Source organism: Saccopteryx leptura, chromosome 2 (assembly GCF_036850995.1).
Source record: "Saccopteryx leptura isolate mSacLep1 chromosome 2, mSacLep1_pri_phased_curated, whole genome shotgun sequence".
Classification (NCBI taxonomy): Eukaryota; Metazoa; Chordata; class Mammalia; order Chiroptera; family Emballonuridae; genus Saccopteryx; species Saccopteryx leptura.
The window spans coordinates 383,411,442-383,430,268 of record NC_089504.1 but is presented as its reverse complement, the minus strand read 5'-3'; positions in this window follow the sequence as shown (position 1 = coordinate 383,430,268).

The window sequence follows — 18,827 nt, the reverse complement described above, 5'->3', positions numbered from 1 at the left end:
TTAGTTTGTCCCTGCTCAGAGCTGTGCCCGCCCTCCCCACTGCACTGTTCCGCCCTTGCCCTTCCATTGAGAGGCTGCAGAGGGATCTGGGGAGTGATCTGGGCTGGAGCTAAACTGCCTTCCCCTGGAGTCACCCCTCTCCTCCTCCCAACAAAGAAACCTATACAGAGCAGGTGCTTCCTGCTCAGGGCCTGTCTCAGGCACCTATGGAGGTGATGCCATCCTTCTGTGATGGAGAAATTTGAGGCCAGGGGGAAATTAGCCACCCCACACTCAGGCAGGGCCTGGGAAGGAGGGGGAGAGCTTCAGGGGGAGTCCTCCAGTAGCTTCATTTTATAGATGGCTAAACAACAGAGACTAAGCAGCCTCTTTTGAACAGAGAGGTTAAGTACTTGCCCCAAGTCACACAGCTAGTGTGGGCAGAAGTGAACTTTAAACCCAAGTCTGTCTGAATGCAACAGTCATGCTTTTCTTTTCTCATTAACTTACTTCAACCACATTGTAAAGTGTAAAACAATACCATGTCCCCACCCCTCTGCTTAGAAAGTGAAACATTCTGACTAGGGCGGAAGCATCTGACCCCTCCCCAGGTCATGACCCTGCTGCGGCAGGCACCTAGAGACAAGCTCCTTCCTGGATTTCACCTGGTTCCTTAGGCATCTCGATGCTTTTACTACACAGATGCTTATGTAAGAATCCCCAAATCAACATAGATTGGTTTGAGCTCTATTTTACTGTCACATCAATAAGAGGTTCTCTAGACTGGCGGCACAGAAGAGACACTTAGCACGCTTTGAAAAGCTCGACAGCCTGAGCCCTTGCCCCAGAGATGCTGGGGGGACCCCAGCAGCAGTTATTTCCCAGGAGCTCTCATGGACAGCCAGGCTATGAACCACTGAAAGGATTGCACAAGCGCACCCCTGGCCGCCGGCTTCCTCCTCCCTCCCACACTCCCTGCTCTGCACTGGCTGGGGGTGGGGTGGGGGCAGGGCAGTGGACCGCTGTGTGCCTGAGGAGGCCAAGAGCATGGATGTCCTCACGACCAGTTGGTGGAGAGCGGCCAGAAAGAACCACAAAGGTAGAGAAGGAAGACTCAGGCTCTCCAACCTTTTCTGAGGCTTCTTGGGAACTGAGCTTTGTGTGCTGGGCTACTCAGGTGCAGTTTGGGGGGTTAAGAAGGACTGGACCAGGGACTCAGGAAAAGCTTCCAAGTACAACTGAGTCCCAAATCCTCTTGGGGCCAGTCCATAGCTCGGCTCAGGAGCCCAGGCCCATGTGACCATGCCTCTCTGGGTCCCACCTCCACCCACACTGTGCAGGCTCCCACAGTCAGCCAGATCTTGAGTGTAAGAGCACATGCAGACACGTGAACAGATGCACGTGTCGCTCCCAGACTGGAAGAAGATACAGGTATGTGCACTGGAACGGATATGTGGACAGTGCTCACCTCAACAGGAGGAAGTGCCCACAGCAGCGGCATCAGGGAGGTGTGGCCTGGCCCCGCAGTGTGCAGACACATGCCTGCTCTGGGCCAGGCTGCCTGGGGCACTGCTGGGACTACTCTGAGCCCTACAGCTCCGTCCAAGGGCCCTTCTGCCCTCTCCCTACTCTTTCCAAAGGGCCCCTGTCCCAGTGGGGGCCCCAGCCCCTCTCCACGGCAGTATGCTAGGGCTCACAGGGAGGCCAGTGAGTGGAGACCTTGCTCAGGCTTGGTCCTGGCTCATCACTGGCTCCCACGGGGGACAGGCCCTCCAGAAGTCTCCCCTTTCTCCTCCTCCACTCACCACCTATCTTGAATTCCTACCTCTGTGGCTCTCCCCATTTGTGTTACTGTCTTTTCCTCTGGGAAGCCTCCAAAGTCTCCTAGGCTTCTGGAAGCCTGCTCAGGGAGAGATGTAGAGCCTCAGTTCTAGGCATGCTGACCAGGAGCAAGCTCCGGGAGAACCAGGCAGGGCAGGGACGGGGGCAGCCCGAGAAGTAGGAGGAAGTGAGATATTAATGCCGCCCCCTGGGTCTACTGGGCTGGGCATCCCAGAATCGGGACACTGGCCTTCTTTTCATCTGTGGTAGGGAGATGACCCCACAGGCTCAAGGTAGAGGAACAGTGCTGGGTGGCCTCCCCCGTGTCTGGGGCCTAAGGAAAGGCCTGCCAGGGATGCCTCTCTGGGCCTAGAACCTGCTCCCACCCTGTCACATTGTGCAGTCCCCTGGCATGGTAGTTCTTGCAGGTTCTAGCTGCAGTTGGTACTCTATCTCTGAGCTCCTGTGCTGGGCTCAAGTACTGCCTGAGCATGCTAGGTGACACCCCTCTGCTAATGGGAGAGGTTATCCTGGGAGAAAGAAGACCTGAGGTCTGCTGTGAGCAGGTCACTCCCCCAGGGCCATATCTACTCTGAGAAGTGGGAAGTGTCAGATTACTCCCTCTCCCTCCCCACACCTACCTCTCTGTCCTGAGGCGCCCCTCACTACAGCTGCACTATTGGTTAGCAGTAACTGTCACTGTTGGGACAGCCCATCAGGCTACAGAGCTGGGGAGTGGGCACGAGAATGTCAGACTCACACAGCCAAAGAGGGACGAACACAGGACACAGAGCCTGGGTGCAGGAGGCCCCTTTCTGGATGCTCTGGCTGGAGCCTTTGTTTCACCAGAGGAGAAAGCGCAGCTCTGGGCAGCGGGGAGGCTGGGCTGGTGATGGGTGGGACTAACCTAGTGTCCTCGGAGGGAAGGACTTTTGGGAAAGTACAGTGGGAAAGGCTTTCATAGAACCATCCACATTTTTTTTTGCCTTGCCCAGGTGTGTGTGTGTGTGTGTGCGTGTGCGTGTGTGTGTGTGTGTGTGTGTGTGTGTGTGTGTGTGTGTGTGTGTGATTTTGCAGGATGAGCCATCTGGACTGGCACCTTGAGACCAGTAAACTGCCAGGGAGGGCTCGGTTAGGACAGAGCAGCTAAAACTTGAGCCCCATCTCCTGATTCTGTCTCCCAATGGCTTAATGAGCACTTGCTTTGGAGTACTGAGCCTGGGGGGCACCGGGGTGGGGTGCACAGGGAGCCACCAACCAACTAAGGAGAATAAGCCAGAGGAAGCCTGCCCCGGCAGCCGGAGGTGAGGGCCATGAACTCACAGGCTCTGGGAGTTCTCAGGAGGAACAGGTCGCATCCAACTGGGGACTCAGGCAGGTCAAAGTCAAGGTAACTTTTCAAGGTAGTTGGCTCTGGGCCAGCTCTCCAAGGGGTCGGTTAGGAGACCGAGAGGGAGCTGAGTGAACGCTCAGTGCCTGACTTACACCTGCCTACACGGCATTATGCCATCCATCTACAGGCAATTTTCAAGTTAAAATGTTGTCAGAGGGCTGTCACAGTTTTGATCTTTCTTTTCTGTTCATCCACCCACATTTTCTAGATGGGTTGGAAAAGGGGGTGCGGGGGGTAGAGCCTGGTTTAGATTCAGAGGTTTTTGGAATTGTTCAAGTTAGACAGGATTTTTAAAAAATGATCTAGTTTTCTCTTCGGAAAATTCCTGCCCGGAGCCCAATCATTCTGTCAGTTGTAGAGACTGGGCCAGGCATTCTGCAGTTATCCTCAGACTATCTCTTGGGGTTTCGGCTTGACTCTCTTTGTGCCTTGGCCAGAGATACATGACAATCCCTCTGCTCGCTCCTTCCAGCCAGAGAGCTTCTCTGAGCTCTCCGAATAGGGATCAGTGCCAGGTTCAAACCCTGGCCTTGCCGCAGAATGCTTCTTTTATTGTTTAATTTATTGATTGATTTTAGAGAGATAGAAAAAGGAAGAGAGAAACATCACTTTATTGTCCCACTTATTTATGCATTCATTGGTTGATTATTGTATGAGCCATGAACAGCAATTGAACCCACAACCTTGGCTCATCAGGACGACTCTAACTGAGCTACCTGGCCAGGGCCGCCACTGACTTCTTCTCTGACTGTGGGCAAGTCAGATACACACACCAGCTTTTAGATTAAATGGAATAATAAATGTAAAAGTGTTTTGGAAGGTTTTTAACATAAATGCCCAGGGTGATCATCAGTACTATAACAGATCCCCTCTTGATTCAGAAAACACAAGACGGTGAGCAGGCCTAGCTCTGCTGTCCTTACTGTCAGGAGTGGAAAGGGAGCTAGAAGGGAAGAGAGGCAGAAGGGGAAGGAGAGCTGCTTACCTGGTTTCTATATGCTGCTTACTGACATTGCCCAGCCACTGTCAGAAGAATAAACACCATGAGGGTGAATTTAAATCACAGAACTTGGAAGCCTTCAATGTCTTTGGGGGCCGGGAAGTGGGTGTGGGAACCTGCAGATGACTTAGGCAGGGGCACTGGCTATGAGTCAATTGCTGCCTTCGGCCCCATCCTGTCCCATATGTTTATTAGTCTCAGATCCAGTCTGGCCAAGCTGGTTAGAGCATCATCCCACTATGCTGAGGTTGCAGAGTTCGATCCACGGTGAGGACGCATACAAGACTCAATCAATAAATAGGTTAATGAATGGAAACAACAAATTGGTGTTTCTCTCTCCTTTCCTATCTCTAAAGAGTCAGTTAAATTTTTTTAAATAAAGTCTCAAATCCAGAGGAGTTGGGGTTTATTAAAGAAGTAAACAGAGAAGGATTTAGTAAACGTCTGGGCTGACAGAATCAGGATTCAAAATGACCTTTGGGGGCTAGACAGATAAACTGAGCAGAGATCAGTGTAAAGTCCTACACCGAGTCTGAAAAATGAATGTGCAGGGAGGAGACATCAGTTCATGTCATGCAGTTCAAAACAACATAGACGCTTCAGCGGCTAAGTTCAGCATTGGCTAACTTTGTGGGAAATGTGGAGAAAGAAGCGCAAATTAGTCAACAGGAACCCCAGGCTGGGGAAGCTAACAGGAATCCTCAGGCAGGAGACTGGTGTTTGGTGCTCAGTGTCTCAGCACCACAGCTGATCATTGACAAACTGAAACCCCCTGTGCGGATGTGCCTGCCACAAGATGGTAGTCTTCAATTACACCTGGCAGAACTGACAAGTGGCTGAATGAAGGCGATCAAGACTGGGAGGGTGTGGAAGCTGAAAGACATTGGAGGAAGTGAGGTCGGAGATGACTTAGGGAACGTTAGGGCAGCAGATGAGCAGACCAGAGAGGAACGGGCTTCCCTGTCCTGTTCTGAAGGGCACAACGAGGGTTGGTAGGACAACCTACAGGAGCTACAGGGTTCGCAGAAGCTCTGGTGGAATGACTAGTTCACGTTCGAGCCCCAGAGCACCACAATGTAATGGCTCATCTTCAGTGTACTCCAAGGGTACTGAGGCTCTCACTGCCCGAGAAGGGGCGTAGGCACCCTATGGGCTCTAAAGGAGCCTCCCTTGAATTGTGAGGGCACAGGCCAGATAAGGATGGCTCATCTTTCTTGGCCAGAATGGTCCATTTTAGGACCCTGGAAACCCAAAGCAGGTATGGGGCACAAGGCAGGTTATTGGGATGCAGGAATAAAAAAATAAGAAAAAAGACCTTGGCCGGGTAGCTCCGTTGGTTAGAGTGTCATCCCAATATGCCAAGCTTACAGGTTTGATCCCTGGTCAGGGCACATACAGCAATCAACTAATATAAGCATAAATAAGTGGAACAACAAATCGATGTTTCTCTCTCTCACCCTCCCCCATCCTCCCTCTCTAAAATCAATAAATTAAAAAACATTTTTTAAAAGTATAAAAGAGTTATCACCTGAGTCAGTGTATGGGGATGGGGGGGAGACAATTACTTGGTGTGGACTGAAAGGAAGGAAAGAGGCCCAGGGCCCAGGAACAACACAATACAGCCAAGGCCTGAAACTCCCCGCGCCTGCACCCCGCGGAGTGCACCACTGTCGGGGCGGCTGGTCGTGGGGGAAGCTGTGATCAGGGGAGCGTGTGGACATCTGGTAGAGAAGCCAGAGGGGCTGGGATAGGATAGGAACGTTTCATGCAGCTCATTAAGCAAACCGCCAACTTTACACAATGCTCTACCAGTGAGGGCGAAGTGCGAGAGGGCCTCACCCACCCCCGTGCTACCCCGTACTTTCCACTGCTGCTCGTGACTTCCCTCAGCCTATCAACGGGCTCCTTTCCTTATCTTCCAAAATGCATCTATTGCATCCTGCTAATTCTTCTTTTCAAATATCTTCTGAATCTGTTCCATCCATCCTACCCCCCCAGGACTCCCCCCAAAAGTCATGGTGTTAGCTGAGCCTCATCTTCCCTCATCCACCTTGGTAAGCTCCAGACTGACCTCCCTGCACTGGTCTCTTTTTACCACAGTCCACTTAGCCCTGCCATCAGATCAATCGTCAGGAAGAACACCTCCAACCATGTTACTTCCTGCTCCAGAACATTTAGTGGGCCCTACATGGGTGTCAGATCAAGCCTCACTCAGTATGTGTAAGGCCAGGGGCCACTGCCATCGTGGCCATTCACATGCAGGTTCTCATTAAATTTGGACAGACGGTAAAGAAGCAGCAGAGTCAAAAACTGGTGGGACATTCCTTTATTCTAGCCTCGCAACTGGCCGGTGAGTAAAAACACACAGGGCCAGCGGTAGAGCATCAGCCCAGCGTGTGAAAGTCCTGGGTTTGATTCCTGGCCTGGGTACATAGGAAAAGTGCCCATCTGCTTCTCCACCTTTCCCCCTCTCCTTTCTCTCTATCTCTCTCTCTTCTCCTCCTGCAGACAAGACTCCACTGGAGCAAAGTTGGCCTGGGCGCTGAGGATGGCTCCATGGCCTCTGCCTCAGGTGCTAGAATAGCTCTGGTTGCAGTGGAGCAATGGCCCAGATGGAGAGAACATCGCCCCCTGGTGGGCATGCCGGGTGGATCCAGGTCGGGCACATTCGGGAGTCTGTCTCTCTGCTTCCCCCTGCTTCTCACTTTGGAAAAATACAAAAACAAACAAACAAACAAAAAAAAAAAACCACACACAGGGCACCAAAACCCACTCACATCTTCACCAGTTCTACAACTGGGAGAATTTTTTCTGGTTTTTCCTAGAATCAGAGGCCCTCCCACCAGTCTCAGCAGAGCTTGGAAGAGCCCTCACCTCTGTTCCCCATCTGCACACCTTCTCCCTTCTACTCTCCACACAAACTCTGCGAAAACATGGCCTCCCTCTTCTCCTTTCTTCTTAAAACTTTTTGGTGTGAAACCCCTCCTCCAGCATTCATTAGCATAACAAAGCCCCTTCCCAAGCAGGAAGGCAATTAGCAGTTTCACCTGGCAGCACAATTTACCTGGGCAGTGGCCATTTTTAACAATAAAAGTGAGCAACTCAGAAAACACAAATTTTACAAACTCATTTGTCTACCAGTATGGCATTCAGGGCTGCAGCTGTGTCCTCCTGCCCTGCCCCCGCCCACCCAGTTCCCCCTCCTTGATCCTGATTGAGTCAAATTGAAGACCACCATCCTCTTCTCCCTCCCCTGCCTTTCCCTGTGGGGGAGGCCTCTGCCTGGGCTGTGGTTCCTCTGAGTCTCCACTACTTGAAATACTTCCTGTCCTTCAGTGGCCCCCTGAAGAACCATCTTCTCCAGAAGGCCTTCCTGGACCTGCTGCTGGAAGCCTTCTGAGTTCCTTTAGCACTTAGTGTCTGACCTATGCACTGGAAGTGGTCATATCTCTTCTTTGCTAAGGTATGTCTTACTTCTTGGATAATGTGCTGGTTTTCACCATGTGTGTTCTAGCTCCCTCCCTAGACCATAAGTTCTAATCTCAGCCACAGGGTCCCAGAGAGTAGAGTGGGAATAGTATCTCCTTCATCCCAGGGCTAAGCACAGTGAGCATGAGATAAGGCATGCTGACCAGATGTGGTAAGAAAGATCATGGCATGAAGCTGGAGGCCTGGGTTTTAGTGCTTTGCTGGTATGAATGGCTCGTGTGACTTTGGGTACTGTGGGTATGTTTCCTTTCCTGCAAAATGACGAAGCAGATGGGTGGATCCTCTGAGTCTATGTGACTGGGGACTGACGCAGCCCTAGGCCTGGCTAGGGAAGGATCAAGGAAGGCTATGGAACGGCCCTTGGAGGGAGAGAGGAAGAGGGAGATGGGGAGCTAATAGCTCTGGAGGAAGGAAGGACATGCTGGGCTAATGGGATAATTGGATAATCCTCAGAGCTAGGGGCTGCCAGGCTGGGCCAGCTGTTCGAAGCAGACACAAATAGCACACGCAAAACAAGTGCAGACACTGTGCAGGAAGCAGCTTGCTGAGAGATATGGGGGAGGGGTGGTGGTGTCCGGAGGGTGGGGATGGGAGTGGGAGGGAAACTGGCGCCCTCCTCCCCGCTTATGTGGGGATGTTGAAGACAGGCCCTAGGGACCCTGTAATAAAGATTCCATTTAAGGGCGATAGACCCATTTCTCTATTACGGGACATTCTTAGAGATCCTGGCCTTAAGGGTGTCCCTCCACCAATAGGACCATGAATGCCTCATCCCTGCCCATGGAGGGTTATCTACAGATGGGTCATCTGTATGGCAATGCCTATGGAAAAATTGCTGGACAATTGTAAAGTAATGATTTTGGATGCAGGGCTCAGAGCTCCCTTCAATTCAGGCTAATAAATGGATCTGTCAGTGGGGTTGGGCATAGAACAAAAGAAACTGGGGACAGGGATCTGGTCTAGGAGTCAGAAGCCTGGCCTCTAGTCGCAGTCCTTCCTGCTGGGTCACATAATTCATAATGTTATCTCTCTGGACCTCAGCTAGCCCATGCAGAAATAGAGGGTGACATGAGATAAAATGAGATCATGAATGGAAAAGTGATCTGAAATTTACAGGTGCTCTGCAAAGTACTTTAGTCCCAACTCTGTGCCTAACTCTGTATGATCTTAGAAAGGCTATTTACTTTCTCTGAATATCAGTTTTCTCTATTATAAAGTGATGAGACCAAACTGAATGTTCTTTATTTTCCCTTTTAGTTTTAAAGATTCTAATTCTTATAAAAATAGTATATTTATATTTGTGTATACTATAAGGAAAATATAAGAAAGAAAAATTGAGGCTATTATTATTCATGAATATAGATATAAAACACTCAAATTAGCAAACCATATTCAGCAATGTATAAAAATTACACAAATCATGACCCATTAAGATGTATTCCAGGAATTCAAGGATGGCTTAACATTAGATAATCTATCAATGTTATTCATGTTAATAAATCAGAGAATATTATAGGAAAATCTCAAAAGATGATTTTGATTTTAAAATGAATATCCATTCATAGTAAAAACTCTTAGCAAACTAGAAATATAAAGGTATTTTATTAACTCAATAAAGGGTTATTTTCCTACAGCAAACATACTCAATGGTGAAATTTTAGAAGCCTTCTCTTTCTAGTAAAGAAGCCCACTATTCTATTCGATATCGTACTAAAGGTCCTAGAGAGCAAAATAAAACATGAAAAGGAACAGACACAAACCTGGGAAAGAGAGAAAGTGGCATCATTTGCAGTTGTCTTGATGGTGTAGATAGAAAAATAAAAAAATTTTCTTTGAAGTATTATTGGGACACATGAAATTTCATCAAAACTGTTGAATATAGATCAATATAAAAAAATCAACTGTATTTTTACATAACAGCAAAAACTGTTTTAGGAGTAATTTTAAAATATTTTTTATGATAGCAACAAAAACTAGAAGGTACTGAGGAATATATCTAAACAAATATGCACAGAAAAGGAGACTCAAATCGATGAAGGGACGTGCCACGCTCACGGGTGGGAAAGAGTCAAAATTGTAAAATCGGCGGTAATCTCCAAGTCAATTTGAAGATCACGTGTAACTCCTTTAAAAAGTCCTGATAGGGTTTTTTCTGATATTTGACAATTTTTATCCAAACACTCATGTAAAAACAACAAAGGCTAAGAAGAACCACAATAGCTTTCTTCCTTTTGAAAAAGGTGAAAATTCTCCCTAAGAGATATCTAAAGTATAAAGTTCACATCATTATAAAAGTGTGGGGCAGGAACAGGCAGATCAACAAAGGGAATGGGATATAAAGGTTAAAAAGTGTTAATGTGGTAGAGGCCAGATTGCAAACCTCAGAGAAAGGATGGAGTGTTCATTTAACATAATGGAGCTTCTCTATAGAAAGAAATAAAAGTGGAAAAGAACTTTAATACTTTTAAAAGCAAATATACAATCTTTTAAAATACTTTTTAAAAAAATATACGATCTCTGGGCCAAGATGGATTTCTTAAAACACAAAAGCTAAAATTATGAAAGAAAATGCTGCTAAATAGACTAAATTTTTTTAATTTTTTTTTCCAACAAAACAGCATAAAGTACAAAGAAAAACCACAGACCTGGAGAAGGCATCTGCAATGCAATAAAGGATTAGTGTTCACAATACACATATATAACTCCAATACAAATAAACCACCTATTAGATAAAGGGGTGACGTTATGATCAGACAATTTAGAAGAAGAAACTTAAATGATCAATAAACCTGTGGAAATAAGTTAAATCCCCTTATACATTGTTGGAGGGAATGTAAATTGGTCCAGTCACTATGGAAAACAGTATGGAAGTTTCTCAAAAAATTAAAAATAGATCTACCATGCAATCCAGCAATTCCACTTCTGGAAAACAAAGCAGGATTTCAATGAGATAGACAAACTCCCAAGTTTATCACAGTATTACTCACAATAGCCGAGTTGCGGAAACAGCCCAAAGGCACATCAGCAGATGAATGGATAAAAAAGATGTGGTACATTTACACAATGAAATATTATTCAGCTATAAGAAAGGAGGAGAGCCTGACCAGGCGGTGGTGCAGTGGATAGAGCGTCAGACTAGGATGCCGAGGACCCAGGTTCAAGACCCCGAGGTCGCCAGCTTGAGTGCGGGCTCATCTGGTTTGAGCAAAAGCTCACCAGCTTGGACCCAAGGTCGCTGGCTCGAGCAAGGGGTCACTCGGTCTGCTGAAGGCCCACGGTCAAGGCACATATGAGAAAGCAATCAATGAACTAAGGTGTTGCAATGAAAAACTGATGATTGATGCTTCTCATCTCTCTCCGTTCCTGTCTGTCTGTCCCTATCTATCCCTCTCTCTGACTCTCTCTCTTTTTCTGTAAAAAAAAAGAAAGAAAGAAAGAAAGAAGGATATCCTGCTATTTGCAACATAGATGGACCTTGAGCACATTATACTAAGTAAGGTAAGTCAGAGTAAGACAAATACTGTATAATATCACTATCTGTGAAATCTAAAAAAGTCAAACCTGTAAAAACATAAGAGAGTAAAATGGTGGTTTCCAGGGGATTGTGTGGGGGGATAAGACTGATGATATTTTAGGGTACAAACTTGTGATGAATAATAAACCATAGAGATCTAATGCACCGTATAATGAATATAGCTAAATGGGTAGTCATATTACAATATATAAATGGATCAAAATAACAAGCCATACACCTTAAACTTATACAATGTTCCATGTCAAATTTATTCAGTAAAAAAAGTTGTTTTGTTTTTTTTTAAATTTTATTTATTTATTTATTTTTTACAGAGATAGAGAGAGAGTCAGAGAGAGGGATAGATAGGGACAGACAGACAGGAATGGAAGGAGATGAGAAGCATCAATCATCAGTTTTTCGTTGCGACACCTTAGTTGTTCATTGATTGTTTTCTCATATGTGCCTTGACCGTGGGCCTTCAGCAGACCGAGTAACCCCTTGCTCGAGCCAGCAACCTTGGGTCCAAGCTGGTGAGCTTTGCTCAAACCAGATGAGCCCGCGCTCAAGCTGGCGACCTCAGGGTCTCAAACCTGGGTCCTCCGCATCCCAATCTGACGCTCTATCCACTGCGCCACCGCCTGGTCAGGCAAAAAAGTTTCTAAATAAAGCTCAATCTCACTAGCACTTACAAAAAGGCAAATAAAAAAATATTTTGCAGTCATTCCTAGTTAGCCAATTGACAACAATTTTAAAAGGGCAGATAGAGGCCCTGGCTGGTTGGCTCAGTGGTAGAGTGTTGGCCTGGCATGTGGAAGTCCCGGGTTCGATTCCCAGTCCGGGCACATAGGAGAAGCACCCATCTGCTTCTCCACTCTTTCCCCTCTCCTTCCTCTCTGTCTCTCTCTTCTCCTCCTGTAACCAAGGCTCCATTGGAGCAAGATTGGCCCGGGTGCTGAGGATGGCTCCATGGCCTCCACCTCAGGCACTAGAATGGCTCCCATTGCAGCAGAGCAACGCCCCAGATGGGCAGAGCATCACCCCTGGTGGGCATGATGAGTGGATCCCGGTCGGGCGCATACGGGAGTTTGTCTGACTGCCTCCCCGCTTCTAACTTTGGAAAAATACAAAAAAAGGAGGGGGTGGGGAAGATAGGGCCTAATCATATGATTGGAAGGTTGGGGCCTTATATAAACTGTAGTTATTTTCTCTAAGGAAATATCATACAGATGACAACATGAATGGACTCAGTAGGTCCAACACTGGTTCTGTACTCCAAACTAAATTTCTTTTTTTTCATTTCAGTGAGAGGAGGGGAGGCAGAGACAGACTCCTCCCACATGCACCCACCTGGGATCTACCCAGCAAGCCCACTAGGGGGCGATGCCCTGCCCATCTGGAGCCCTTGCTCTGTGTATCTGGAGCCATTTTTTAAGCACCTGAGGCAGAGGCCCTGGAGCCATCCTCAGCACCAGGGGCCAATTTGCTCTAATTGAGCCTTGGCTGCATGAGATGAGGAGAAGAGAGAGAGGAAGAGAGAAAAGCGAGAGGAAGAAGGGTGGAGAAGCAGATGGGCGCTTCCCCTGTGTGCCCTGACCAAGAATCGATCCTGGGACTGCCACACGCCAAGACAACACTCTACCACTGATCCAACCTTCCAGGGCCCCAAGCTAAATTTCCTTAGCTATTCCTAGAATATGCTTCGAATCTCTACCTTTTGTGCCAGTGTTCATGGCTATTGTCCTTCACCTTGCTTTTAGTACAGCAAATCTTAATGATAAAATTCAAATTCAGCTTCCTCTTAAAATATCCATGGGTCTTTTTAATTCTGACATTACAAATGAGAAAAACAAGACTGCAAAGGTCAAGTCATGCCAAGTTCACCTAGCAGGTGAGCGGCAGAACTAGAACTGGAGTCTGGTCTTACCACCTAAGTCTACAGGAAATCTCAGAAAATGAGAAATACAGAACTCCTCCTACCTCCAAGCCTGGGACACTCTGTCCCTCAGACACCCCTGGATAGCTTTAGTCTCAGCTGCTACAACCCCTTAAAGATGGAGAAGTGTTTAGATCTGGCTTCACCACTAAATCTCTGCATGACTCAGTAAGTCAAACATTCTGTGCCTCAGTTTCCTCATCTGTTAGATGCCAATAATCTCAGCCTCGCTATCTCGCATGAGCTCATTGGTAGAATCAGGTGAGATAAAGGACAAGAAACTATAATATAATATAGAGTAAATGAGAAATCATTAACTTTTTATAATTCTCAGGATGCAGAAATGCCTCCTCTCTAAAGGATAATGGGAATCCTAATCTGGAAATAAATTTGATATGGACAATTTTGCTACTGAAGATAAATGAAGCATGGCAGAGGAGTTGGGGGTGCTGGCCTTAAATTCCAGAAACAGGACTCTGGAAGCTCTGCTCCCTTCTCCCGCCTCCCTTGCTTATAGTCTCTGTGCCACTGAATTCGCTGGCACAGGGGGACTAGCAAGCAGCCTGGGGTCCTTGGAGGCAGGGCCGTTCAGCCCTGACAAAATATTGACGTTAGCCAAGATGGTCTTCAAAATCTCTTCCCTGTGCCCTTTCTCCTTGTTAGCCTTCACGACATCTTTCCTGGGTTACTGGGGGTGTGTGTGTGTGTATAACTTCCTCCCCTCTACCAACCACGGTTAGGCTCCCCACTATTCAGGACCTACCAGGACCCCAAGGTTGGGGACCGTGCCTGGCCCCATCTTGGCAGCGAGTTTGTACTCAACAGATGCTGGACTGAGTCAAAGGGATGCCTGTGTGCCTTCCTCCTTAACCACAAGCTTTGTGCTGAGTTGGGCCTCCTGCTCACCAAGAAAGCATCTGATGGGTTGCTTCCCACACACTGTTGGGGACCGCTGCATGTGCCCTCCCCTCCCAGGCTCTGTGGATTTTCCAACAGACCTAAGGAGTGCGCTGGTAAACCTGGGGGGTGGTGACAGAGGGCAGAGCGGGGAGGAGTGCATGCGCCCTGACACCGCTCCCTGCCCTGTCCTCTGTGGCAGCCCAAAGGGTTCATGTCACTGTGTCCCCTGACGTGGGCAGGCAGGTGGCCTGGGGTCCCCAGGGACAGGGCTAGCACCAAGAAAGGCTTTAATGTTAAGCAGGTTATGCTACCTTTCTTTTCTCATTCTTAAAATGGAAAATTTCCTGTCTTCCTGCTTTACAGAGGCTGCAAGAATTAAGTGTGAATTAATTAACGAAGAATTAAAGAGTAAATGTGAAAATGAGTAAGAAGGGAGACAGGCAAAGCATCTCCCAAGCCAGGCTGATGTGCCAGGCTCTCCCGCCTGTGATTCTTGGGCTACCGCCAGCTTGGACTTAGGTCTGGCTGCGTGGGGCCACCTCTGGCGGCCTTCCTCTTGCCTGGAACAGGGACATAAGGGCTAACATGGGAAACCCTGCCCTCCTGAGTGACCTTTTATCTACACAGGATTGTTTCTCTGCCAAATAGACCAAAAGGAAGGAAAGCCAGTAAGATATTGGTTCTTTTCTTAGCTCCTAAATGGCTGACATTTCAGGAAACCCAAATTCTGAATGGGACCAAAGGGGATTTCAATTCATCCTGCCTGTCGGCAGGCATGCTTAGCCTTGTGTGAGGACTCAGCTACACAGAGCGTGCTTTTAGAGATTCAGGGAAGGCCCTTGTCCAAAAACCTCTTCCAGACTTACTTGCTCATGCTTGGAAATCCATCATGCAAGCTTTATTATTTCTTTGGCATAAGCCAAATGTGGTTTTTTGTCTTCTGTACAATAGTACAAATTGCACACATAACATCATATCAGTCACTTCAGTTGTGACTAGAATAAATTGGCCCTTTCCTCAGAGCAGGCTCAGACAGAGAGGAAACTAGAACATTGCAGGCAGCCCCTGGGGCTGGAACATGGGAAGCAGGTAGACGAGAAAGGGTACAGGGGGAGGTAGAGCTAATGACGCCTTCCATCTGGACAGTCAGGCATGGGCCCCAAAGTACCCACAAATCTATATGTAAAAACAAACAAACAAAAATAGATCACTTTTCTGATTCTGTTTATGCTAGCCAATGCAATTAATCTATAGTGGCAGCAAGCAGATCAGTGGTGGCCCAGGCAGGGCTGGAGGAGGCAGTGGGGAGCAATAACCAAGTTACATGGGGGAATTCTGGGGTTGAGGAATATCTAGATTATGATGAGAGTTTCAGGAATGTATATATGGTTAAAACTTATTAAACTGTACACTTCGGCCCTGGCCGGTTGGCTCAGCGGTAGAGCGTCGGCCTAGCGTGCGGAGGACCCGGGTTCGATTCCCGGCCAGGGCACACAGGAGAAGCGCCCATTTGCTTCTCCACCCCTCCGCCGCGCTTTCCTCTCTGTCTCTCTCTTCTCCTCCCGCAGCCAAGGCTCCATTGGAGCAAAGATGGCCCGGGCGCTGGGGATGGCTCTGTGGCCTCTGCCTCAGGCGCTAGAGTGGCTCTGGTCGCAACATGGCGACGCCCAGGATGGGCAGAGCATCGCCCCCTGGTGGGCAGAGCGTCGCCCCTGGTGGGCGTGCCGGGTGGATCCCGGTCGGGCGCATGCGGGAGTCTGTCCGACTGTCTCTCCCCATTTCCAGCTTCAGAAAAATGAAAAAAAATAAAATAAAATAAAAAATAAACTGTACACTTCAAACATGTATAGTTTATTTATAGTGTGTCAATTATATCTCAATAACACTTTAGAAAAGAGAAAAAAAAAGCTCCATGGCCCCAGCTGGATAGCTCAGTTGATAAGAGTGCTGTTTGGACATGCTGAGGTTGTGGGTTCGATCTCCAGTCAAGGCACCCACAAGAATCAACCAATGATGACATGAATAAGTAGAACAACAAATTGATGTTTCTCGCCCTGGCCAGATATCTCGGTTGGTTAGCACATTGTCCCAAAGCACAGAGGTAGCTGGTTCGATCCCCCGTCAGGACACATACAGGAACAGATTGATGTTTCTGTCTCTATTTTTCTATCTCTCCCCACCCTGCCTCTCTCACTAAAATAAATAAATAAATTGATGTTTCTCTGTCTCTGTCCCTCTCTCCCATCCTCTCTTTATCTGAAAATCAATAAATTAAAATTAAAAAAAGAAAAGTTACGTGAGTACAGTGTGTCTGCTGAACGGCTCATTTTACACACCTCCGGTTAGTTCCATCAGGAATGAGTGTTTTCCAATAGGACACACACCTCTCTGAGAATCAGGTATTTTCTCTGTAAGGTGGTATAGATGAATTAGATGTTCCTAAAGTTCTATCCAGATATCACAGTCTAGGTTGTAAGAGTCAAATATGTTAACTGATAGCAAACCATTATGAAGGCTCAAAGGCTTTGATACAACTATAGAGTAGGAATTATTAAATAACCAATTAGCCTGACCTGTGGTGGCACAGTGGATAAAGCATTGACATGGAATGCTGAGGTTGCTGGTTCAAAACCCTGGGCTTGCCTGGTCAAGGCACAAACAAGAAGCAACTACTCTGAGTTGATGCTTCCCATTCCTCCCCCCCCCCTTTCTCTCTCCTCTCTCTAAAATGAATAATAATAATAATAATAAGTAGCCGATTATATAGAGATACTGGGTAAAAATTATGGCTTAAACACATGCATTTAATTTCACTATATCTAAACCACCACCAGTAGGGATTTTTCTCCAGGGGTAAAGTCTCCAATGGGAGCTCTTAGAAACAAAAAGTATACCAGAGCCCTGGTCTGGTAGCTCAGTTGGTTAGAGCGTCATTCTGATGTGCCAAGGTTGCAGGTTTGATCCCTGAGCAGGGCACATACAAGAATCAACCAAGGGAATTTCCCAGAAAGTAGAGTAAAAAGAGACTAGAGACCAGGAAAGAACAGATGAGAAATTCATTCCAATAGCTGAATAACAAGAGTTTTAGAAACACAACAAAGAATATAAAATACTTCAAGAAGACACTCCAGAATCAAAGGAGAAAGATTTCAGATTGAAAAGGCCACCAAGTGGCCAGCACAGTACCTATATTACTGTAAAATTTCTTAACAGTGGGAACAAAGAAATCCTACAAGGTCACGTGCAAAGAAGCTTTGGCCTCAATAGCAACCCTAGAAGCTGGAAAACAATAAGCCACGCTATCAAAGTTCTGAGACAAATTGACTTCTTATCAAGAATTCCAGCCCTGGCCAGATGGCTGGGTTGGTTAGAGCATCATTCCAATACACAAAGGTTGTGGGTTTGATCTCTGGTTGGGAATCTCTGTCTGTCTGTCTCTCTTCCTCTCTTTCTCTCTAAATCAATAAATAAAATTAAGAAAAAAATTTCACATAACCTACCAAAAGTTGGACGTTTTCAGACATGCAAGATTTCAAAAAATTTTCCTCTCAGGCACTCTTAGGAAGTTCTAAAAAATATATGTCATCAAAAAGAGGGAAGAAAAGAAATGGGATCCAGGAACAGGGGAATTGACACAGGGCAGGGGCAAGGGGATTCCCTGGAAGACGGTCAAGGGGGCTGTAGGGTGGAGCCTGCTGCAGCACCCCACAACAGGAGAGAAGGCTGCGGAGACTTTCCCAGGAACATGTTGAGAGGAAACCCGGACAGCTGGCAAAATTTAGGGTTAATTTGTGATAAGAGTTTAGAAACCTAAGTGTGTGAAAAAACAAGATAATCAAAACAAAGATGTTGGAACGGAAAAAGGCGTCATAGTTGACGATATGGCTTAGTTGTATGTGGTATTTGCATTGCCATACTAGCACGTGCACTAATTACTGATCTAGCAGAAATGACACTATAACTACACTGGGAAGGAGGGGGCCTGGGAGGTGTGTATGTGTACAGGGTATGAGTAGAGACCAGGGCAAGGGTGCTGAATCCTCATCTCCCACTACAGGAAGTCAACAGATAATGCTGGAACTGAAAAATTAGGAAGTAGCAATATAAATATGTTATTTATAGATAGATAAGAGAGTTAGTTAAACAAGTTGAAAATGGTCCCTTTAGAGAAGGAGAAATGGGGGTGGGGGTGGGGGTGGGGGGAGGCTGAGGACCATGCTTTGTCTTGATAAAACTTGTAGAACTTAAGTTATGTGCCTATAAAACACTGATAAAATTTTAAATACAGTAATAATTTTAAAAATGAGTATGGTGCAGGGGTGAGGAAATTAACTATTGTGCAAACAGGTGTTCCACATATAGGTACCGACCTGCTATCTCTGGCGTTATGCCTAAGGGTGCTTCCATCTGGAAAGTAACGTGGGACCAGTCCCCTACAGGACTCGCTGACTCCCCAGTAAGTTCCATAGCCTGAATCTCAGTGTCTCCCCTTGAGGACCCAGATATAAGGAATGGTGAAGGTTTTGTGAGCAAATGTCTATAGCAGCGGTTCTCAACCTGTGGGTCGCGACCCGCTGGTCTATAGGATACCGAGTAGGCAGAGCCTAGATCTACAGCAAGCTGCTTCGGGTCCTCTGGAGAAGAGCCAGGGGTAGAATTGCAGTGAGTAGGACAGAAAAACATGTGATCTGCTAGTAGCAAACATGCTAGCCCCAGCAGCATGAGGAAAGCAAGGAGGAGGTCCTGCCTGTGGCTTGGCTGGCACCCTGTGTAACAGACCTTGATTCCTGTATACTTA